At 37.4% G+C, this 25,640-nt stretch overlaps 1 protein-coding gene and 1 pseudogene across 1 annotated transcript in view; one reads left to right on the top strand and one right to left on the bottom strand.

The window, feature by feature from the left end:
* The window catches only part of GABRB2 (gamma-aminobutyric acid type A receptor subunit beta2), a 240,742-nt gene that overhangs the window by 206,415 nt on the left and 8,687 nt on the right, over positions 1–25,640 (bottom strand). The gene's annotated exons all lie outside the window — the stretch shown is intronic.
* On the top strand, positions 11,283–11,355 carry LOC119046616 (uncharacterized; annotated as a pseudogene).

The following is a 25,640-nucleotide window of genomic DNA, read 5'->3' as shown; positions in this document are numbered from 1 at the left end:
ACCTGGTAAGAGATTAAGGTTGCAGTACTGAGCAAACAGTGCTATGTAGTGTCTATTATGAATCTTCAAAAATTCTATGCACACGCCTCCCTGAAAGACAATGACACCTCAAACTCAGTATTGCTTGCGTCTGCTTGCAAATAAGCACAGAGAGGTATTATTATATCTTCAGAAGAACTTATCTGGGACAATATCACTCTAACTCTGCTTGCTCAGAACTCTCATGATTAAGAGAGTTAAGGTGACAGCCAAGTCCAAGGTGACAGCCAATCAAATGTTACTCCACCAAGGTTTCCTAGGCAACTGACACACAGCTGAAGAAACGAACACACACAGTTGAGGAGAAAAGTACTGCAGCAATGTCATCACACTGATATTTTTCTTTCTTAAAAAGAATATATATGAGAGGGGAGGCCCCCCAAACCCAGTTTTTATAAAAAATTGTGTATTTATCCTTACACGTTTAAACTTCAGTCACCTCCAAAGTACTTTCCATTTGACGCAATACACCTACTGAGAAGTTTTCCCACAGCTTAAAACAGTTTTTGAACTTGTCAGCTTTGATGCTTTTTAGGGCTTCCGCTATTTTTTGTTTCACCTCTTCCATATTGGCAAAACATTTCCCCTTGAAGACATTTTTCATCCTGGGGAACAAAAAAAGAGTTGCCTGGGGCCAGATTGAGTGAATAGGGAGGGTGGGGCATGGTGGCCACGCCCCTTCCCTATTTTTTGGTCAAAACTGCTGAACACTCTGCGCATGTGGGCAGGTGTCCTCATAAATCATCCATCAAACTGGACAAAGATGCTGAAAAAATTTTCAAAAGCAATTCACTGAGGCCGAACACAGCCTCTCATAATAATGCCAGCTGGTACACTGATGCAGATGGGTTCATAGGATATTTCCCCAGTGGGGAAAGCCCGTACTACAAGGGCCCGCCCTCCAGAAGATACTTCCATTTTCTGAGTGTGTGTGTGTCCCCCAGACACACAGAAACACAGCAGTAAGTACCAGCCTAGCAGTGAGACAGAACCAGAACACCCTTCTTGTTCATGATCCTACTGTCTTCTGAAATACAGTTGCAGATGATACTATTGAAAATAATAAACTGATTTGTAAACTGTGTTTAACTTCCTAGAAAAGATTTTTGGGGTAGCATTCCTGCTCCATCCTCATTCTAAGCTGATACATGTTTGGAGTATTTTTGTATAAAAATCACATAGGCAAGTTATTGAAAAAAAAAAACATATATTTGACTTCTTAATGTGTAGAATGTAGAACATATCCAAGACAGAGTAGGTTCTTATTAAAAATGGCTGCATCAATAAAGAAACAGCAGTGAACTTTCTGATTCTATAATGTTCCTGTTTTATCCTGAACTCAAGGCACACTCGTGATTCGCGCGGGGATGATGAGCAAGCACCAGATTTAGAAGGCAAAGGAGTAGCAGTCTTTGGCCATTTTCTCTCTTCTCATTTGCTTCAACTTTCTGTACATCTGGGGTACACTCGGTGTATCCTAGCTAAGGTCTCAGTAAATGAAATAAATCCCTGCCTCTCACCTTTATGTTCCAGTGTGAGGATTTAGCACTTTGAGAAGAGATGAACCCAAGTAATGAATGCATTTAAAAAAACATACATTAAGTTCTTGCGATGTGCCAGGTGCTGGGCACGCTGACTGGTATCCTAACTGATTTTGAACGAGTACTTAATATATAAAAATTCACTGTGTGCTACACCCAGCCAAATATGACAGACTTTTTAGAGCTGCAAAGAACTGTGTTGGTGTGTGGCCAGACTCAGGATCTCTAAATCCTTGAATGTGATGTCATCAGCAACCACCACCACAGATTAAGAAGCTCAGTGGTGCACAGAAAACCAGCCAGACAAAAGTGTTTCGTTTACTAGCTTGGCCTTTAACTCTAAGTCCTACCTGCTTGATTTCTTCACCTGGTATTCACGCAGCAGCCTCCAGAATTTCTAAAAGTTGGTTTGAGTTACCTTCAAACCTATACTAGAGGAAAGTTTAAGTGTCCAGAACACAAAGTATACTGCATAGGGAATCATAGCTGCTTGTTTAGCCCTGTATCCCGAGTGCCTACCTGGGACAGAGGCTGAGCTCAGTAAATTCCTGGGTGAAAGAATGAACACTGACTGGCTCTTTTGTGTCTTTTCCCCCCAGGACCCACCTGAGTAGACCACAAGGAGGGGGGAGGGGCATCTGAGAGGAAGCCTTGATCTCCTGGAGGGATGAGATGGAGTCACTAACATTTGAGAGTCATTTATTCTAATTCCCTCACTCAGTGAATACAAATAAAGAATTCCATGGAAGGGTGATGTCTGCTGAAGGTCGTATGGGTAGGTCCATCTCAGGACAATTTCTGAGCCTGTTTCATCTCCCCCCTGTACCACAGTACGACTGTGAAGAATTAGCGGGCCGACTGCCGGCTGATGAAACTCAGCTCGGCCCCTTTAAGGGACCTGACCCATTGGAAAGCAGAATCTGGACCATGAAGGGTAAACACCTGCATGGAAATGATACTAGTAGAAAAATTCAATGTTACGATTTTTAAGGCATCCTACATTTCCAAATGGTGTGCAGATCCCATTTTAAAAACTTTTTCACGTGTATGTGGAAATAAAGATCTGGAGTGACCTACAATGAACTGCTGTCAGAGGTGTCTGAGTGACAGAATTTTATGCCATCTCATCATTATTGGCATATAAAGTTGAAATAAAGAGCTAACACATTTATGATTAGCTTTAAGATAAATATATGAATACATAATATTACATATGAAGACATCTGAGTTTGTTGTAGTGTTTGGCATGTGGTAGTTTCCAGTGTATTTTTCAATGTTTTATATGTAATTTATGCACACACACAAGCATACCTCCAGTAAACCCTTTAGAATACTGAATAAATTACTACACTCTTTACACAGTTAAAAATGAACTGAACTAGGTTTTGTTTCTAAATGGAAAACATTAACTATAGAACTTTTAGTCCTGATTTGGCTGTACATTTTATACTGAAATGGATTGTGCTATCAAGAATTGATCATGTTGCCTGCAGAGCTTGGATTTTATGAAAAACTCAAAGAATGTATAAAGCCTTACACATACAGCTGAAGATATCCGAAGGGGAATTATTTGAAAAAGAGAACAAGGCTGCCGATGAAAAGAAAGGACATTCTGCTTCTCCTTGAGAGACATAGCTCACCAAAGCAAAAATCACTGAACTAATTACACCCTGGTTGTAGTTGTAAAACTGTCAAAATACTTCCAGATACCATTTCCTTCTGTGTGTGGATAGCCAAAGATAGAGGAAAAAAGACAGAAAGGAATACTGCCCGATACAGCTATTCTTAGCCGGTTCTCTCAGGTGGTTGGTTAATCACGGGGATTAATTAGCAAGCAGCTACTGCGAGAACTTGATCTTTTTCCCTTGATTCTTAGTCTTACATCATCAGGTATTTTCTAAAGTTAGGCTTAACTCGTCCATAAATTAAGTATGGACGCTTGCCTCAGGGAAGAAGACTCGCAGGTATCCATCCCGACAGCAGGAGTCGTGCACAGAGTGCAGAGTGAGGCAGCGACTTGAAAAATACATTCGCTCCCACCCACACCTTCTCCCACGGACAAATGCTGTACCTCTCTGGGCCAGAATTCTACTCCAGCAAATAGATTTAGCAAAACAAAAAGGAAAGAAAAAAAGGCAGGGGAGAAAGAGAAAAGAAAAGCCTGTCGGAGGTGTAACACCTGCATAAAACTGAGTATCTAATTGTGCCCACACTCCCAAAATAGGACTTTCACAGCCACTGAGCGCTGCTGAGAACCAGTGCATGTGTCTAAATGAGACACAGTTACGCACGTACGGTGGGGGGAGGGGCAGTGGGCGAGGAAATAGGAAGACACTTGATGGAAGTGACCGTAACAACCTTCCTTTGATAATTCTATATCCTGAACTTGTTAAGAAAACTACCTACTTCCTGCCACCCCAGTCTGGGGCCCCATATTCCAGAAGCTGGTCTACAGTTTCATATGTAACAACAGCCCACTGAGTCTGCACTGAACATCACCATTCATTTTTTTAATGAAATTTTGAGCCTGTGCTAGAGCCGTGAGGATGGAGCTGGAGTGGATGGGAGGTGGGAGTAGCTGCTATCAAGTAAGTCTGACCCACTTCTTCTCTCTTGGACCTTCTGGTTCTAAAAACACATTATTTTTATATGATATCAGTAATTTATATATTTGTGAGTTTATACAGAATGCCTTTACATTGTATATATAAAATATAGAACCTGCCCTAGCTGGTGCGGCTGAGTGGATTGCAAACCAAAGGGCTGCAGGTTCAATTCCCAGTCAGGGCGCATGCCTGGGTTGCAGGGCAAGTCCCCAGTAGGAGGCACACTAGAGACAACCACATATTCATGTTTCTCTTCTTCTCTGTCTCCTTCTCTTCCCTCGCTCTAGAAATAAATAAGATCTTTTAAGCAATATATAGGACCTGAATATTTATTCTTACATAATGGGGAAAAAAAGCCTGAATAATTGTTGTTGGGTTTCAGAAAAACGGACAACCATAGGGCTAAATAAGAGGTAAGGCACAAACCATCTGACTCAGGAGGAAGTGCCAGTGAGTGTGCTTTGTACTGAGGAACTGCGCTGGGCATTCCACGGGCACCTTTGTTTTCCCCTTTTGTTCTCCGTCTGACCTGCATATCTGTCATTGTCATCTGGAACAGAAGCCAGGATATTTTGGGGATCACAGTCAACCTGAATCATAGTCTCCATGAAGAATGGAAGAACAGTTGGAAGGCTTCCAGGGAAATGACCGCAAAGTTGTTTAAGAAGCAAGATTTCTTTGCAAGTTACATCCCTTCTTTGAAGCTCTGAGATGACAGCTTTGGGGTCTCTCTCAATAAGCAGAGATTCAGTGTGTGGCACGCAGGTACTTTCTCGAAGCTCCAAATGCACTGTAACACCATAACATTGTCACGCAATGACAATGCTTTGCTTTGTGATTATTTATAAGGAAGATAAACAAGTAGGTAAGAGGGAGAGAAATTATGATCTCTTATTACAGAATAACCTAGACATTCAAGTTTCTGTTAGATTCTCCAGCTTTCTGCTTCATCAGAGTATTGTAAATGTTCATTATGGAAGTCTCAAAGTTATTTGTGTGTAAAGACAAGTTAACTGAGATAATAATAAGTATATCATCATAAAACGTTACTGAATGCTTAATATACATGCCTGGCATTGTGAGAGGCATTTCTTATTCATGTAATTTCATTACAACTTGTTTGTGACAATGGTTAGAGTTATCCTCCAAATATTTCTAGGTTTCTTCCAAGGTCCATGAAAAGAATACACTTTCCTGCCCCCTTGAACTTGAGTGAGGCCGTATGACTTTTTTACGGCTTGTAAAACATCTGTAGTCAAAGCCAAGTCAGTACACAATTATCTGTTCTCTGGTGACCAACAAAATTTTATGTGGTAACTATTCTATCAGCAAAGCTTCCAGAGTAAGAAAAAATAAGCAGAGCCCCCCACTGCCGGGTGACCCTCAAAGGACGCATAGCATGTATAAGTAAGAGAAAAACAAACAGACCTTTGTTGCATATGCCAAAAAATTTTGGAATTGTTTGTTATCACAACATAACCTGTCCTGCACTGTCTTAATTAATAGGTGATCCAGTAGATATTATCTGCATTTTAGCAATAAGTTAAAGAAATAAATGTTCTTGTTTGCTCAAGGTCAAAGAGTCAGTAAAAGAACTTTAGCACAATTCCTTCTGACATTTGAGCCCAAACATTGATCACTAGCTTTATTTTATGGACTTGGATTAGAACTTACAATACATTTACTTTTTATAAACTTACTTAGACTTAGTAGTCCTTGAAAAGACTTGCTTGTGATACCATTTCTTTGGGATTTCTTTCTGAAGTTAAATCAATAATATAAAAATACCATCTATTGTACTGTATGATTTACAAAGAATTTTCACAAAGAGTAACTCATTATAGCTTCACAATAAACTTGTGAGTTAGTCAGGATAGGCATTATCCTGTTTCTACTGGTAAAGAAAATCAAAGTACAGAAAAGTTGACAGTTTGTTGACATGCTCAAGGGCAAAGAGCTAGGCAATGACAATGACAAATTTGAGGATGAGAATCCCAGAGTCAAGAATATTCTCCAAAGACACTGGAGGAAAGAGGTCTGTAAGGGTAGTGATTATTACAGCACACTGGAGATACACCTGATGTTACACTCAACCCTGCAAACAATTTGCAATTTTGTTTTGCAATCCCTTTGAAAAGCCTCTTCTCCAAGTTGAAATAGTGGCCGCCTCCTTGGAACCCCTCAGCACCACACTCTTCCTATGGAACGTTCTCCGTCAGCCTTGGGGTAACAGTGCAAGCCTTCAGATGTTGATGTGCCAAGCACAACCCAATGATGAACTCAACCTTCACCAAAAGCTTGAGAAATACCTGCTATTCTCTTCCTTTTAAGGGGGGAGAAAACCTAAGACAGAGAAGTAGAGTGACTTTCCCAAGATCAGAGGACACAGGTGGGGGAAACAGTGGAAATGGTGAGCAGTGTTTGTGGAGCAGCATCGAAAGGTCTAACACACATGCAATTGGATCCTTACAGGGCTATTGGGGGAAAGAGTGGAGTAGCGAGTACATTTCCCAAATTTGATGAATGGCAGAAATTCAGTGCTTCTAAAAGCTCAGCAAACGTAAGAAGGAAAAATACAAAGAAAACTACATTTGACACCTCATTGTCAAATTACTGAAAAACAAAGATGAAGAGAAAAATCTTTACAGTGCAGAGTGAAATGGCACATTATATAAAAGAAAACAATGGTACGAATTATTGCTGACATCTTATCAGAGGTAATGGTGTTTAGAAGACAGAAGACTATTGTATTTATAGTGCTGAGAGAAGAAAAATCTTGTCACCCAGAAATTTATAGCCAAGAGAAATATCACTCAAAATGAAGGTGAAATAATAGCACTTGGAGATCAAAACTATGTTTGTTACCTGTAGACCTGCAGGAGAAGAAATGCTAAAGGAAGTTCTAGCTCAGGAAAATAATCAGAGATAAGATTTAGATGTTCAGGAAAGAACGAAGATTACTCTGAGTAGGTTTAAGATACTACATTTTATAGTTCCCTTGATTGCTCAAAATTCACATAACTGTTTAAACTGAAAATACAACATTGTATCATGGGGTATATAGCATGTAGATATAATATATAGGACAACTGTCTCACATAATGTGGAATAAATAAAGTTATAAAACTAATGGATCTGTTGTTTTACATAAACTAGTACAATATTAACTCCAATTAGATTGTAAATGTTAGAGATTTATGTTGTAATCTCCAAAGGAAACATTAGAAAATAATAATGAAAAGAGAAATGGCTAAAAAACAAGAAAGAAATTGAGATAGAGTTTTGTGAAACATTCGCACTAAAAGAAGGGAAAAAAACAAGAGACAGAAAACAATAAAGGGTGAGACGAGCAGAAAACATAGCCAACCAGTTGGCCTAAACCCAACCATATCAATAATTACGTTAAATGTAGGTGGACAAAACATGCCCAGTAAAGTCAGAGCTCATCAGGCTGAATAAAGCATGTCAGTACTTTATCTTTTCTACAAGAACTGCATATTAAATGTGAAAACACAGGTCCACTGAAAGGAAAAATGATAAAAACAATATACTCTGCAAACATTAAAGAGAGCTAGACTAGCTATTTTACTATCAAATAAAATAGACTACATGATAGCATTACTGTCAATGAAGCCAGACTTTTCAATGATATATAGGTCAACTCACTGGCAAGACATAACAATCTTAATATGTATGCACATAATAACAGCATGAAAATATATAAAGCAACATTGGGAAGAATTAAAGGGAGAAACAGATAATTACATATGGAGATTTGGCACTCCCTTTGGTAATTAAAAAACCAACGAGTCAAACAAATTAGTAAAGGCCAGGAGATCAGAACACCACCACGAAACACCCTGACTTAATTACAGGTATAGAACACTCTGCCCAAGACCTTCAGAATACTCATGTACATGGGACAGGCACTGAAATCCTAATGACTACATTATCTAACAAATGTGGGATAAAATTAGAAATCAATAACAATAAAATATCTAGGAGACTCCCAAATATTTGAAAATTCAACAATGTCAAACATTAAGAAAATAAAAAAAGCAAGCCACAGATTGGAAAAAAGGTAATGACAAAATATTTATGCCTGGAATACAAAAAGAACCCCCGCATCTCAGTAATAAGTATAACTGAATTAAAATTAAGCCAAGTGCATGAACATATGAATTTCTAATAAGCATGTAAAGATGCATTCAAAATTATTAGTTAACAGAAAAATGTAAACTAAACCACTGAGATGCTACTGCTCACCCCACCAGAATATCTAAATAAAAAGAAAAAAGAGCAACTCCAACATTGATGAGAATGTGGATTACCTAGAACTCTCGTACATTATTAGTCTGGGTGGAAAATGTTACCAGCACCTTGGAAAAATGTATGATAGTTTCATATAAAACTAAACACCTTTTATATTCACCAATTCGCTCCTAGATATTTACACAAGAGAAATTACTACATATTTCGCAAAATGACTTGTACAAAAATATCCATGGCGTTTTTATTCACAATAGCCCCACAGTGAAAACAATCTAGATGTCCACTAGAGGAGAATGATTTACACACGCACATTTGTGCAAAAGTGGCATGGTTACACCATCCAGCATTAAAGAGAAAGGAACTGACACACACCAAAATGTGAATGAGCCTCCAAACATTATGCTGAGTGAAAGACTTCTCCAAAAGGTTACATACTGTATGATTTCATTTATCTGAAATTCTAAAGCAGAACAAGATTAATCATGGTGAGAAATGATCAGAACAAGGATTGGCTCTGAGAGGGACTGGGATATCCTTGACTAGTGAGAGAAGCATGAGAAAATTTGCGAGATGATGGAAATGCTGTATGTTCATTTGCTAAAACTTATTGAAGGGTCCGTTTAAGATGTGTGACTTTCAGGAAGGTGCCTTCTTCATTACAACAGAAGGCAAAGAAGGAATCGGGCTAATTACCTTTTATCTATAATGTTGATGGGTTGAGGTTCATTCATCTTTGATTCTTCATTATTCCCAGGAGAGTATTTTTAGATATAATATGTTTCCATTAATTATTGTTTCTGTATTCCCTCTTCCTGTTTTATTCTGTTAAACATTTTTTATAAACCATGGTAACAATGAAGTTACTGATGCCCTTGCCAAGTATTTTAATAGGCACATGCTAGTTTTAATTCTCGCACTTATGTGGTTCATGTGGTATAGTCGCAGATGCATAGTTCAAAGAAGGTGAGGCCTGTTTCTCTTTTTTCTTTTTTAATCTTCACCCAAGGACACTTTTTTTCATTGCATTTAGAGAAAGAGGAGGAGGGAGAGAGACATCGACATGACAGAGAAACATCGATCGGTTGCCTTCTCATACACGACCCAACCAGGGACAGAACCCGCAAACCTGTCCATGTTCCCTGATCTGGAATCAAACCTGTGACCTTTTGGCTTTTGGGATGATGCTCCAACCATCTGAGCCACACTGGCCAGGGTGAGGCCTATTTCTGACACTCTCTACCTGTTTAGATTAAGAACTGGGATGCTGGAAGATGTGGCCTAAGTGTCTAAGAATTTTACTGGTGTGACTTCCACCTACTAGTGAAAACCATTTCAGCCCGGTCTTCTGCAATTCTCCACTTTTAGTGGTTATATGTAGCCAAGTAGTTTTGCGACGGAATTTGAATCTGTTTATTTCTTGAAGCAATCTATTAGAAACCCCAATCATTCTAACAGAAGCTTATAGAAGGAAGGAAAAACCAGCTGCCTGACTCCTGACTTTAAATTCTCCTGACAGGCCTCGCCTTCCTTGGGAAGTTGTCCAGGGGAAGTAAGTCATTTGAGGTTCTTGTCCAGAAAGCCCTTTTGGGGTTGGATCACAATATTCTTTGTTTTAATCAAACTCTCATTTTAAGAAATGAAGCAAAATGTGTAAAAAATCAAGAAGTTGTAAACCTTCATCCCAGAGATTATATTTTTCTTACACTCTAAATAAAAACTAACTTTGGATGTAGAGTTCAGTTTGTTGCCATGCTCATCCATAAAACGTAAAACCCTTTCTGTGTGTGAATGGCCTTTCTGGCTGGTACCACCTACATGTTGTGCATTTGGTTTGTTTCCACTTTTGTTTCCAGGAATAATTTCGAAGAGTCACTCAAGTTTCAATTTAACTTAGAAATAGGGAAATAAAAACGTTTTTTCATCTCTCAGGCTTAGCTCTTTGAAATTGCAAATTAGAATCAAATCAGGTCTAGAAAATTTCCGCAGGTGAAGTGATTTCAAGCAGTGTTAGCTGAGCCAGTACAGTCTAATTTTAAGGTTTCTGCAACTGTGTGTATGTGCCGAGTAGTAATCAGGATGACTCAGCTGCAACCTTCGTGATGCTTCACTTGTCAGTGGATTCACTTAGCTTTCTCCTTCATTTCCAGAAATGTGTAGAAACTATGTTAATGGACCAACATTCTGAAACTAGTTTTAGGAAAACTCTTATTCTTTAGCCTTGTTGCATTAAGCATAATGGTCCATCAGTTTTTGTTTAGTGACCAGAAAGTGGGAGAAGAGCTTGTGTCCAATAAAAGGAGTGAGCTGTGTTGCTGATCTGTCCTCAGTCTTGCTAACAAGCCATTTCACCAAGGAGAAACTCCTCATGGACATGCCTGTGCGGGTGGCCTCTGTGTTTGAGACTCCTGGGTCTCTCTGGCAGCTGCTACTGAACATGCTGTTACCAAACTTGGCTGCTAGGCATTTGAAATGGTGGCTGTAAAGGGCTCCCCAAGGCTCTGAAGGGACTGGGGAGCTATCAAACCCTGAGTAATGTTGCATTATGGTTGTTAGTGACTGAAAACCCTGGAGGGAAGAATGTGTGTGGCTTCTCCACCTGCTGAAAGCAATTCTGTTTCACTGGTCTCTTCCCCTTACTCTTTTCCTAGCATTAAACTTTGATTTCTTTTTTTTTTTTTTAGCTTGGAAAAATTAGCTATGGAATAAGAATTAAGACTTTACATCTTCTGTTTCTTTTTTTATTTTTTGACTTGCATGTTACTGAGATAGTCTGAATAAATGTTATTTGGAATGTTGAGGGGTTGCTTTTAAAAGGGATAAAATAAAGACTATACTTTCAGGGATCATTTCTATAGTTTGTTACTAAAAGGGACAAAATATTCAACTTCGACTTCAGTAAAATAAATTTTCCTTTAAAAATTAACAAAGTCCATGATTTTTGTGACAAACTCAGAAATGACTGACTTCAGTAACTTTAGTGGAATTTATAGAGATGATTATTTCTATTTCTCAACTCTGCTTTCTTCTCTCTTGGGATTGACATAAAGCTATCAAGAACTCTCAACCTCTCCTTCTGCAAATAGCTCCTTAAACAGTCCTTGTGTTCACCCTCATTGGACCGACTTGGGTCATGTACCCATTTATGAGTCGACCACTGCAAATTCTTCAGGTTGGCTTGGGCCTAGGTTATACTCATGTCTGGAGTTCTGATAGAGCGTGGATGAAAGTCAGGGACTTTAAATCAGGGGTTGTGATTAGAAGAGTGGGAAATGATTCTGTTTTATTAAATACAAAATAATTCTACCTAATCCATTCATCAAAAAAGTTTAATATGAACAATTGTTCTGTGGGAAGTACTATGCTAGGGACTGAGTATTAAGACTTAAATAAGACATGCTTCTACTTTTAAGAGGTCTATAGTCTACTGGGGAGGCAAATGTGTAAGAGAATTCCTATTACAGTGTTATTTGTGCATAATAAAATCACGAGTGAAGTGCTGTATGAAACAGAGGAGGTTAATAATTAATATTAATATTATTTTTTGTCTGGGGCATGCCAGGTCGAAGGGCAGGCAAAGGTGTGTTTGGAAAGGCACCAGTGAGGAAGTTGTTTGAATACACCTGGAAAGATAAATGAAAATAAGAAACAAACAAACAGAGAAATGGAGAGCCATTTAAGAAGGGGGACAAAATATTTTCTACCAATTATAGATGGGAGATATAGCTTCCGTGAGGCAAACATGCCAGTCAGTAAACTACGATGATTGGACCTTCAACCTATTCTCTAGTTGTTTTATGTCTATACAATCCTTAGCTTTGGGTTGTTTTATTTTCTTCTTCTTTTTTTAAATAGGAAAGTAGCCCAGAGTGGAGTCTGACAGACCTAATGATAGGGAATTAACTCATTTAATCCATATGGCATCTCATGAACATATAGACAAAAATTAAATTTTACTCCGATGTGATTTTGTGACTTCGTGCTATTTCTGCATCTTTGTAGATGACTATTTTTGGTAAAGACTCAAATTCACTAGATGTTTGAAATTTTAAAAGTGCATGCCTATCAGTGTTTTTGTGATGTAGTAGTTTAAAACAAATGAGCTTATGTTTAAATCTTGGGTCCCCAACATCAGCTGATTCCGGGAAGTTCACTTCTCTGGGCCCGTATGATGTGTGTAAGGTGCTGGTGGTCACAACATTGTGCTCTCTTAGAATTTTTACAATGATTAAAGGAGATGAGCTATGAAAATCCTTAGTAAAATCTTTGACACAAAAGAAGTTTTCAATATATGTAATTGTTAGGATGATTGTTAGGATCATAAAAGAGATATGATGTTTAAAAAAACAAATTCCTATTGAGAAGGGTTAGCACAGACCCATTTTGTCCAGAAAGCTGTTATCCAGAATCTAATTTAAAGATGGTTCAATCATAGGACTTCATGTTTTTAAAAGATATTTTTAGGTTTTTTTAAAAATTTATAGACTTACTTATTTTTAGAGAGATAGAGAGGGGGAGAGACATCAGTGTGAGAGAGAAATATCAGTCAGTTGTCTCATACACACCCCGACTGGGGACCAAACACACAACCCCGACATGTGTCCTGACTGGGAATTGAACCGGCCACCCTTTGCTTTGCAGAATGATGCCCAACCAACTGAATCACATCCGTCAGGGCAGGACTTTATATTTTAAAAAGCATTTTTTATTCGCAGAGCCTTGGTCTCTGGATTGGATGAAGTGGGGTCCCAGTTAGTTTGAGATTGGGCAGAAACCTCAAGCTTATTCTTAGGGCTTCCTTTTCCTCATCTGTAAAATGACTTCAGTGACCGCTGTTGCCTTCCAACTAAATAATTGTACCATTTGGATACAACTGTATCACTGTATGTTAGGAAGAGCTTTCTAAAAGCCCTTAGAAAGTTCTTCCTGTTCTTCAGTCTATGATTACATCAAAATGTTTTGTTACGAGGAACAAGTACAAAGGACCCATGGACAAAGCCGTGGGGGTAGGATCGAGGGTGGGAGGTGCCTGTGGGTGGGGTGGGGGGCTGTGGTGGGGGGAAATGGAGACAACTGTACTTGAACAACAACAAAAAATGTTTCATTATATGCAGTATACTCAGGCATTAAATCAGACTATGAAAATGGTGATTCAGCATATGTGTTCAAGTTCCATTTTATAATGATGCATTTTATGGAAGTACGAGCATTAAACTTCAACTACAAGAAAACATGCCCATTTAGGTGTAAATATATGTATATGTGACATTTATAATCCTATAAATAAGCCTGTAGGTGTAAAAGGAAAGGAAAATATGTTTAAATATTTATTTTCTGAGCCTGGGTCTAAAAAGTTTCACTTTCAAGTTCTGTGAGCCTACCAGAAAAATGCTGGCCTAAACGAAAAACTTTGAAATGTGTCTTGGGGGGGCAGCAGACCCCTGAAGATGCAGTGGGTCGTGTCCATGTGGTTGTCCTTCCAGGCTTCTTGGACCCAAAGTGAGGTCCATTTCCAGGCATGATTCTGATAGCATTGCCTAATCTGAAGGGATATGTTTGCTATAGCACATGATCAATCCAAGTGCTTTTGATAAGCTTCAAAAAGAGGAGCCAAGCACAACAGACAGAGCAAAGAGTTGGGGGTTCAGAAAGGTCTTCTAGCTTAAATCCATTTAAAGATTGCTCAAGGGCAAATTCAATCCTCAGTAGGATGCGGACACTCCAACTGAAGCCACTCTTCAACTGTCCCAGCAGATGTGTGCCTTTGGCTTTGAGGCTGGTGTACGTCATTGGTCATCCACCAGTGGGCAAAAGATTTGGACACCTCAAATGCAGACTTTGATTAACAAATGAATGCAATAAAACAAAAACAAAACACAAGCTATGGTGTAGCTCAGTGGATTGAGCACAGGCCTGCGAACCAGACAATCGCGGTTCGATTCCCAGTCAGGACACATGCCTGGGTTGCAGACCAGTTCCCTGCAGGCCAATTCCCAGCAGGGGATGCATGAAAGGCAACCATACATTGATGTTTCTCTCCCTCTCTCCTTCCCTTTGTCTTGTCGTGTAAGTTTTTGTATATTTTGGAGATTGAACCTTTGTCTGAGATATTACTGGCAAATAGGTTTTCCCATACAGTTGGTTGTCTTTTTAATTTAATACTGTTTTCTTTAGCCATGCATAGCTTTTTTATTTTGATGAGATCCCATTTGTTTATTCTTTCCTTTATATTCCTTGCTCTAGGGGACATATCCGTAAAAATGTTGCTGCGTGGAATATCTGAGATTTTCTTGCCAATGTTCTCCTCTAGGACTTTAATGGTGTCATGGCTTATATAAATAAAATCTTTTAAAAAAATTAAAAAAAAAACACAAGCTAAAGAAAAGCTGATTTTCCCAGAAGTTTACCTGAACGTAGTCTTTTTTAGAGGGAAGAATGCAGAAGCTTCATCCCCAGAAGAACTGTCTGCCTTATGAAATAGGCCTGTTTCTGCCACACTTGATGAAGGACTGTGAAGACGGCCGTGGGGGAGGTACTAGGAGAATTCTAATTACCAGAGGCAGCCAGAGGAACAGGAACAGAATGTAACCAGCACAGCTTGTAGAAAAGAGCGCTGAAGAAGGTACACCCAGGATGAAGCCCTGAATCCTCCACTGATTTAAGTCAAACCCCCTGACCAAATCACGTAACCTTGCTGAGCTATCTCAGCAAAATGGAATCCATGGCATTTGTCTAGCTCACACCACCATATTTTAACACTGAAAGGATACAATGTGTTGAAGGAATTTGTAAAGTTCATTGGCTGATTCAAAATTTAAATCTTCCGTATCAGTACACAAAACACCACAATTAATACCTAGATAGCGGACAAATTCTCTTTCTTCAAATTCTTATGTCCGAAGTGTAGTTTGGACGTAAGTCATGTACACAAGTCAAGTACGGAACAAGAACAATGAGTGCTGGTGTCTTTTAAAATGTACATACACAGCAGCTAACAGTACTGAGGATGTTTCTTAGATTTTCTTTCCTCCTGTTCCAGCCACTTCCTCTCTTGACTTTTGTTTGGCTGCACTTCCAAAAGCTTCTTATTTAAACGTTCCCCAGAGCTTTTGCCCAACCCTCTATGCTCTATCCTTTCTCACTGGATAGAGCCAATATGTTGCCATCCACGCAGTGTGGATCTTCCAGTGTCTTCACTGATACCAGCTACTTAGAGCCAGCAACTCTTCCGATCTCCCACTGCTCATGCCTTACTGCTTTTTTCCCCCATGCCGTGTTGGTTACTAACCATTTCCTTTGCCTTGGATGACTCCTGCCCCGTATTTCTAACTTACTTTTCAAAAATTGTACCTGTCCCCACCAACCTGTCAAACGTAATCAGTAAACCCGAACTCATTGTCTGCTCTGCACAAATTGGCTCTCTTCCCTTCTTTGCTTATTTTGGCATCGTGATTTTTTACACTCAGGCTCGAAACTGAAGTTTATTTTTCTTTTTTGGTTTTCCCTCTCCCTCCGCCACCCAGTAATTGCTCTAGCTTGTCATTTCCACTTGGTAGTGCCTCTTGCACCGCTGGTTGCTGTTCTCACTTCCGGTACCTCAGTAGAGGGTGGTTTTCCCGAATCACTGCGCTCTCTACTTTCGGTTCATCTTCCCTCCACTTCCCCATCGTACACGGTGTTTCCAGATCAACCCAATTATGTCATTGTTTATTTAAAAAAATCTTCGAGACTATGTCACTATTGAATAATCACCAATCAAAGGACTTGATGTTCTGGGCCTAGCACGTCATCTCGTCCACATTTCCATCCATGCGCTCCGTGCTCTGAGCAAATGCACAGAGATGATATTCAGGTATGGAGGATCAGAAAAGACATCAAAAAGTAGTATTTGATAAGTGTCAACATTCCTGAAATATGCTTAGGAGAGAAGCCCTGCATTTATTTCTCATAATGCTAATTTTAATACCAGATTCAGAGCCCAATCCACCCAAGTGTTTTCACCTAGTGGAATGGGATTACTCCCTATCTGAAAACTTCATGGCACTCTATGTCGTTTAAAATTGGCTTACTACTTTCTGCCTGTCATTATAGTGATTTGGGGGCTCCCTATTCTCCTCATTTGATTTCAAGCTCCTTGAGAGGAGGACTTTATATTTTGTTCTCTGTAGTATATTCAGTCAATATTCATTGAATCGGAATATTCTAGTAGAAAAAGTAATGCTTGTTTTGATTACTTCTAAGGTTGCAATGGGAATAAAAACAAAATATTATAAATATATAGTGATGTATCTTATAAATATATACTAAAAATGATCCTCAACGTAGTGACCTGAATGAACTGTTCTGCTTATAAATTTAGAAAAAAACAATTGCTACTAATTGTGCTTTCTTGCCTAATATATTTTAATAAAATACTTTTTTTACTGAAAAATAAAATGAATGCTTCCAAGAAAATTAAAGTTGGCTAATCTACTTCTTTTTTTGATTCAGTCTCTAGCTAAAAGAGACTTACGAAAGGCTGTTACAAACTTCTCTCTGAAAATGTGACAATTTTCCAAGGTGATGGTGTTTCTGCAGTTATTTCAATTCAGTTAAAATTTCCCATACAATAATGGATTCTACAACATTAATCTTTTTAAAAGACAGTCACTATAAATGACATGGAAGTTAAAGAGGATGAAGAGTGATGGTACTATGTCAGGATACAGAGTGGAGTCAGAAGGCTTTGGAATATATGTCCATCCATCGAGGTCACTATAATTAAGATAAACTATCTTCTTTTTCCACAAGCTGGCCCTTGGTGGCATTATCTGAACCATAATTTCATAGTCGATGGGCCTTAGGTATAAATTATTATCAATGTACATATGATTTTAATGTCCATTCCTTCTTCCAATAAAATTTTATTAAGTGGCCACAATGCTCTGAGGATTGTGTGAGCTCATTCTCTAGAGAATTTTTCTAAATGTATTCTACCTGATACTTATTATAATAGATGAACTTTGAACAAAAATTGTAAAGAGATTTTTTTGGTATAACAATGTTGGGAGATGTCTCTATCTACCTTTCAGATATGCACATATATATTAGCATATTAAAGCTTCAAATAAGTCCAACGGTGAAGAAACAGGCTGGATTTTGTCTGATCCAACTTTTCCCATACTTTTTGACTGAGAAAGAGTTTTACCAGTTAGTTACCAAAAAATAATCCTCTGGAAAATAAACCTCTCACATTTCGCAATGTCTCAGTGTAGCTTACAAACTCTTCATGATACAATCGAATTTAAGTCAATCCAATATACTATATTTTCTACCTGCCTAGTTGAAAATGTGTCTTTACTATAAGGTTATTTGAAAACACCAATTCATGGGTAAACTAACTTAAACATCACTTCTGGGGAAATGCACAATTCAAATGACCTTAAATGTGTATTTCAGAGAGTGCAATAGTCTGATAAGTGAATGGATTTGAGAAAGTCATAAAAGAGACACCATGGCTCAGGTGATTCAGTTAACTGTTACTTCATCAGAACTAAAAGAAATATTATCTCACAGATAATCTCACAGTGAAAGAGTATGTTTAATCTATGAAAATAATAAGGTAGGTACATTTTTAATCACTTTCTGGTATTCAAGTGAAGGGCCCAGTAGAGATGCAATGGATAGTAGTCATTAACATCAAAGCCAGACTACCTAGCTTTAAACTCTAGTCCTGCCTCCTAGTAGTTATGTGCTTTGTCGAAGTTCCCTGTGTTCCCTGTTACAGTTCTCCCATCTGAAAAAGTTAGAATGATAATAGTACGTAATTCACAAGACTTTTCTGTTAATAAAATTTTAAAATGCATGCAAAACATAGCACCTGACTTTTATAAGAAGCTCCAGTAATGTCAGCTATACTTAAAGTCAATACTTGAAAGATCTGATTCTGCCAACTTTGTTCTTCTTTCTAATGATTGCTGTGGCTATTTGGGGTCTTCTGTGTTTTCATATATATTTTTGGAATATTTGTTCTAGTTTTGTGAAATATGGTATTGGTATCTTGTTAGGAATTGCATTGAATGTATAGATTGCTTTGAGTAGCATAGATATTGTAATGATGTTAATTCTTCCTATCCATGAACATGGTATAGATGTTTCTAGTTATTTGTATCTTCTTCCATTTCTTTCTTCAGTGCCTCACAATTTTCCAAGTACAGGTCTTTTACATTCTTGGTTAAATTTATTTATAGGTATTTCAATTGTTTTCATGCAACTGTGAGTGGGAATGTTTTCTTGGTTTCCCTTTCTGATACTTCATTGTTGGTATATAAAAATACAACTGATTTCTGGATATTTATTTTGTATCCTGCTACTTTAATAAATTTGTTTATCAGTTCTAACAAGTTTTTGGTGGAGTCTTTAGGGTTCTCTATATGCAGTATCATGTCATCAGCAACTAATGACAGTTTCACTTTCTTTTTTCTAATTTGGTTGCCTATTATTTCTTCTTCTTGTCTGATTGCTGTGGCTAGGACTTCCAATACTATGTTGAATAGCAGTGGTGAAAGTGAACATTCCTATATTCTTCCCAATATTAAGGGAAATGATTTTAGATTTTTTTCATTGAGTATGATGTTGGCCGTGGGTTTGTCATAGAGAGCCTATATTATACTGATGTATGGTTCCCTCTATTCCCAATTTGCTAAAAATTGTTATCACAAATGGGTCCTGAATTTTATCAAATGCTTTTTCTGCATCTATTTACATGACCCCGTGATTTTAATCTTTCATTGTGTTTATGTGGTATATCACATTTATTGATTTGCAGATATTGTATCATTCTTGCATCCCCGGAATAAATGTCACTTGATCATAGTGTATGATCTTTTTAATGTATTGCAAGATCTGGTTTGCTAATATTTTGTTGAGGATTTTAGCATCTATGTTCATCAGGGATATTGGCCTATAATTTTCCTTCTTTGTAGTGTTTTTATCTGGTTTTGGAATTAGGATAATGATTGCCTTCTAAAATAAGCTTGGGAGTTTTTCCTCCCCTTGAATTTTTTTTTGAACAGTCTGAGAAGGGTAGGTGTTAGTTTTTAAATGTTTGATAAACTTTATCTGTGAAGCCAACTGGTCAAAAACTTTTATTTGTTGGGAATTTTTTAAATGATTTCTTCAAATTGTTAGTTGTAACATGTCTATTCAGATTTTCTGATTCTTCCTGATTTAGGTTGGGAAGATTGTATTTTTTAGGAATTTATGCACTTAATCTGGAGTGTCCAATCTCTTGGTATATAGTTATTTGTAATATTTTTCTTACAATTCTTTGTATTGCTTTGGTGTCAGTTGTTACCTTTTTCTTTTCTGACTTTATTTATTTGGGTCCTTTCATTTTTTTGTCTTGGTGAGTCTGGTTAAAGATTTGTCAATGTTGTTTATCTTTTCAAAGAATGAGTTCTTGATTTATTCATTGATCTTTTCTATTGCCTTTTTAGACTTTATGCCATTTATTTCTGCTCTGATCTTTATTATTTCTTTTCTTATACTCCCTTTGGACTTTGTTCACAGTTATTTTTCCAGTTCCTTGCTTATTTGAACTTTTTCTTTCTTGAGGTAGGTTTGTTATACTGTGAATGTCCCTCTTAGGACTGTTTTCCCTTTTGAGTTGTTATGTTCTCATTTTCATTTGTTTCAAAGTATCTCTTGATGTCTTCCCTGATCTCACCATTAACCCATTCATTGTTTCATAACATGTTATTTAGCCTCCATGGCTCTGTGTGTGTTTTTTGAGGTATTTTTTTGTGTGTGATTTATTTCTAGTTTCATACCTTTACGGTCAAAGAAGATGCTTGATATGATTTCAATTTTTAAAATTTATTGAGACTTGTTTTGTGTATTAACATGTGATCTATCTTAGAAAATGTCTCATGCACCCTTGAAAAGAATGTATATTCTACTGCTTTGGGGTGAAATATGCTGGAAATATTAAGCCCATTTGATCTTGGGTGTCATGTAGGACCACTGTTTCTTTGCTAATGTTTTGTCTGGAAGATCTATTTATTGATGTCTGTATATTATGACTGTATTACTACCCATCTCTCCCTTTATGCCTATCAAGATTTGCTTTATATACTTAGGTGCTCCTATGTTGGGTTCATAAAAGTTTGCAAGGGTTATACCCTCTTGTTGGATCGCTCCCTTTATCATTATGTAGTATCCTTCTTTATGTCTTATTATAGCCTTAGTTTTAAAGTCTATTTTGCCCAATAAAAGTATTGCTACCCCAGCTTTTCTTTCCTTTCCATTTTCATTAAATATCTTTTTCCAACCTTCACTTTTAGTCCGTGTGTGTCTTTTGTTCTGAGGCAGGTCTCTGGTAGGAAGCACATATATGGATCTTATTTTCTTATCTGTTCAGCTACCCTATGTCTTTTGATTAAAGCATTTAAGTCCTTTACATTTAAAGTGATTGCTGATAGGTACATATGTATTGTCATTTTATTCTTTTAACTATGTTCATCTGTTGTTTTTTTCTTCTTTGTAAAAAAGGCCCTTTAATACTTCTTGTCATATTGGTTTGGTGGTAATAAACTCCTTTAGCTTTTTCTTGTCTGGGAAGCTCTTTACTTCAATTTTAAATGACAGCCTTGCTGGGTAAAGTAGTCTTGGTTGTAGGGTCTTGCCTTTCATCACTTTGAGTATTTCATGCTAATCCCCTTGGCTTAAAATGTTTTTTGTTTTTTTTGAAAAGTCAATTGACAGTCTTATGGGAGCTCCCTTGTAGGTAACCATCTTTCTCTTGCTTCCTTTAGGATTCTCTTTGTACTTAACCTTTTAATTTTAATTATGAGGCATTCTGTTGTGGGCCTTTTAGGGTCCATCTCCTTTGGAACTCTCTGTGCTTCCTGGACTTGTGTGTCTTTTTGCCTTCACCAGGTTAAGTAAGTTTTCAGCCACTATCTCTTCAAACAGGTTTTTGATCCCTTGCTCATTCTCTACTCCTTCTGGTACCCCTAAGATGTGGTGTGGTTGCACTTCATCTTGTCAAAAATGGCAACAGTATTTCAACTAAAAAACTAATCTATTAGCTGCAGCTGTCTGAAATCCTATGTTGGGACGTATTCTGAGGTCTCTGGAGTGAAACTGATCAGTGCTGTGTGCTTTGATCATGGTGTAAGGAACAATAGGCACCCTTTCCAGGAGTGTTCTCCAGCTATCTAGACAAAGTTTCAAGAAGCTTTCCACTGAATAATAGCTATAATCTCAAGGCAGCTAGTGCCAACATTAGACATATCCATTGTGAAGCAAATTGCTTCTCTTTGGTTATACCTCTGATCTGTTGAAGTGAGTAAAATTGGATCTTTCTTCAATATGTTATTATTTCGGATATTCAAATAAATCTATTATTTTCTTATTTAAGTCAAATATCTGTTTCATTTGGTTGTTCCTCATAATCCCAGTGCTGCTGCTGCTTAAAAAATGCTAAGAGGCACCTTACTGATACAGGGTCAGAACAATGTCCCATTTATCTTTGTACCTCTAGATATAGTAATGAAAATCTGTTGAATGTGTGTAAGATACCTTATTTCATCAAATCATGCACTTAAGTTTTGTCGTATCCTTGATTTCTTTTTAAATGCTCTCTCCATGCTGTGGTAATATCCAGTATATACCTACTGACAAATTTACAAAGTCAGAGGCGGAGATACAGACTCATGGTGGTTGCTAGAGGGGAGGGGTTGGGGGGCACTGGGTGAAAAAGGTGAAAGGATTGAGAAGTACAGATTGGTAGTTACAAGGTAGTCACAGGGATGTAACATGGAGCACGGTAACCATGTGTGGTGCCAGGAGGCTGCTGGACATATCAGGGGATCACCTCGTAAAAAATATGATTGTCTAACTGCTATGCTGTACACTTGAAAATAACATTGAATGCAAACTGCAATGGAAAAAATTAAAAGTTAAAAAGTAATATTTTAGGTGTCAGGAGACAATATTTAGCTACGTAGATAATGAAATCAGAGCAGTGAACACTTCTCGTGTGTGATCCTGATGGCTTACGTCTGCCAGTTTGAGTTACAAAAGCAGATGTTTGCATCATACACAGTGTGACCACGAGTTCATTTTCCCACTGCCTACACTCTGCTGAGTGCTGGTTTAGGTGATTCCACATACTTGATCTCATTTGGTTTAAGAAGGAATTTCTAGAATATGAAATTTCTGGCTACTGCTAAGCATATGTATATATATATATATATATATTTTTTTTTTTAATTTTATTTACTTATCTTCAGAGGGGAAGGGAAGGAGATAGGGAGAGAAATATCAATGTATGGTTGCCTCTCCTGTGTCCGCTGCTGGGATCTGGCCTGCAACCCAGGCATGTGCCCTGACTGGGAATCAAACTGCCATATTCTGGTTCGCAGGCCTGTACTCAATTCACTGAGCTACACCAGCCAGGGCTATATATATGTATTTTGTTGTTGTTTGTTTGTTTTATATCTTTTCATTGACATGGCATAAACTTTTTCCCTTTTCAATTATTAGTGTTCCCATTTCTGAACTACAGAAAGAAACCATGTCTCTTTCAGCAATGAATCCTTACCATGCGGTACAATATCTGGCATATAGTAGACGATCAATAAAACTTTGATAATTCAATGGATGATAGAATATTCAAACACTCAGCTATCTCTTGAAGCCTGTGCTACTAATTCAACCTTATTCTCTTCTTGTTCTAGTCACCTATGGCAAAACTGTAGGTTTGGAACAGTTACTTTGTTCTGGGAATTCCACAAGACAAACCTCATAAGGTCAGAATTTCTTCCATTACATGCATGACTCTCTGTCCTCCACTCCTGCTAAAAAGTATATACATTACTCTACATACCAAATTTGCACAGCCAATTAAACGAAAGCACAGCACAAATAGAAAATGCTATATTAATACAGATGCTATCCAAGTTTCTGATGAACATTCTTGAAAAATTATGAATGTTTTATTCTGCTGTCAGTTATAACTTTTTAGCAGCATTAATTTAAGATACAAATGTAATTATTTGGGTGGAGTAGAACTAAATAAATCATTAACACTGATTTATAATATAATTTACTTCCAGGACTATCAACCATAAGTCTGTCTCAAAAGAGTAATGCTTTCAGGGTTCATTATACAAATTATATTTCATATCTTTTCATAATTTAACTATATTTACATGTCTAAATGACTATAAAATGCATTAAAAATCATTAGGAAAAATTGATTGTTTAATTTAATATGTTTATAAATATATCTTTGAAGTTGTTATATGCTGTATATATTATCCCATAATAAAATAAGCTTCCGAAAATTAAAGTTCACTTTACTGGGGTAATTTCCTGTGATAATATTATTTAACAATAAAGCAATTATCACATTTTTTCAAGATTACTGGCAAGTCTAATTCATGCTTAGGTTACTGTTTGTTTGCTTTATTTTGAATTGGATTGCAGAATGTCTTTCTATTAGAGCATATTGTTCTTTTTTCCAATCAGCTTCACCTTTAATAAGTCAGATTTCTTGCATATTGTCCCAACAAGATTTTAAGCAATTTTAACCCCTTAAGCAATAATTATTGTGCCACTTATAAATACGGAGTCATGAAATAATAGAGCATATTATAGTATAAGACCATCCCACTTCCCACTATAATTTCTTAGAATAAAGGTGTCTGATAGGGGTTAATTTCTTTTAACTAAGTCAGGACTTATGATTTTTGAAAGAATTATTAGTCAATTTTTACATAATCATTAGTCCTAGGAGAAAAGAAACTGCACATCATAATGTGCTGTGTTGCTAGTTCTCAAAAGGAGGATATTTTGTTTACACATTACGGAAGATGTACCAGACGCCCAGAGGAATTAAGGGGCATCCTAGAATTAGCAACACAGTAAAGAACTAGTATCCCTAGTTACTGGTTTTAGGTTAAATTTTTCTTACTGTTCTATTTAAATTTGTTAGGAGATATGCTTGTTCCCTTCCGTTGTTTCTGGAGCAAGAAGGAGACTTCCAATATTTATGGAAGAATATTTGAATGAATGTTTCCTCCCTCCAATTCCCCACTTCCCTCTTCCCTTGTAGCAATCAATAAATCCAAGGAGGTGACTTTAGCAGTGCGTTTATCAAATGTGTGAAACCACTCACTATGTTTGTCTCTGCCATACTCTCCAGTTCTGCTTTACAGTGACGCTGAGATCTATTCCATTTGGCTAATTAATTCTACCAATTTGTTATTGAGGAGAGGAGGGATGTGTTATCCAGTGGCCGCATGTTCCTCAAAGTTGGGAAATTTTGGGCTATTAACTTGTCCCTCCCACCCAAAATCAGATTCTATCATGTTTCCCAGTCTTTGTCACATCACGACACATACGTACACCTGTATTCTTTGGCACGTTGGGGGAAACAGGGCAGGCTGCCTGGCAATAGCTAGAAAGAGAACTGGTGGCCCTCAATTTGTATCATTTCCTCCCAGGTGTGAAGACAATCTCTTAGTGGATGCTTATCAAACATGATGCAAGGTGCTCTTCTTCTCTTTTTTTGCTTTCTTCTTTACTTCTTTAATACAGCTGCCAATGACTGGTAATCCTAAGGTACTCTAATTGCATGAACCCCGACAACTGTAGAGACCTAGAGTCCAGCTTATTGCAACAGTAGCACCAGTGGAGGCCAGTCTGACTTAATCAGTATTTTGATATGCCAATGATAAGTATTCTTATATCTTCCTTGGAGCAGATTTTTATTAGGCAACCAGAAAGAGGTAGAGTGTTGCAAAGAAAACTGTAATAGAATTTTGTGATAAAAAATTAATGTGACAATCTTTGGTAAATAGTAATAGTAAAATAAACATTAATGATAATATTTGAATGAAGAGCATGGTTGAGAAGCATTTTTATGACACATATTCAGTAGAATATATTTAGAGCATTCTCAAAATCCTGTTATCAGGGGCTTCCCAGGCAGAGAGAAGCTGTTAAAGAGCATATTCGTGCACAGTATCATTCATGACAGTTGGATTTGTTTGCCATGTAGATAAAACCAATCAGGTGCAAATGCAGGAAAAAGCACCACTGATTTATTTTCATTTCCTCTTTACTGCATATTGAAACATTTTATCAGACAGTAAAGTGAAATAAATGGACGGAAATTTTATTTCCCTACACTAGG

Source organism: Artibeus jamaicensis, unplaced genomic scaffold, assembly GCF_021234435.1.
Source record: "Artibeus jamaicensis isolate MK-2021 breed Jamaican fruit bat unplaced genomic scaffold, CSHL_Jam_final contig_432, whole genome shotgun sequence".
Classification (NCBI taxonomy): Eukaryota; Metazoa; Chordata; class Mammalia; order Chiroptera; family Phyllostomidae; genus Artibeus; species Artibeus jamaicensis.
This window is presented reverse-complemented; position numbering and strand designations above follow the sequence as displayed.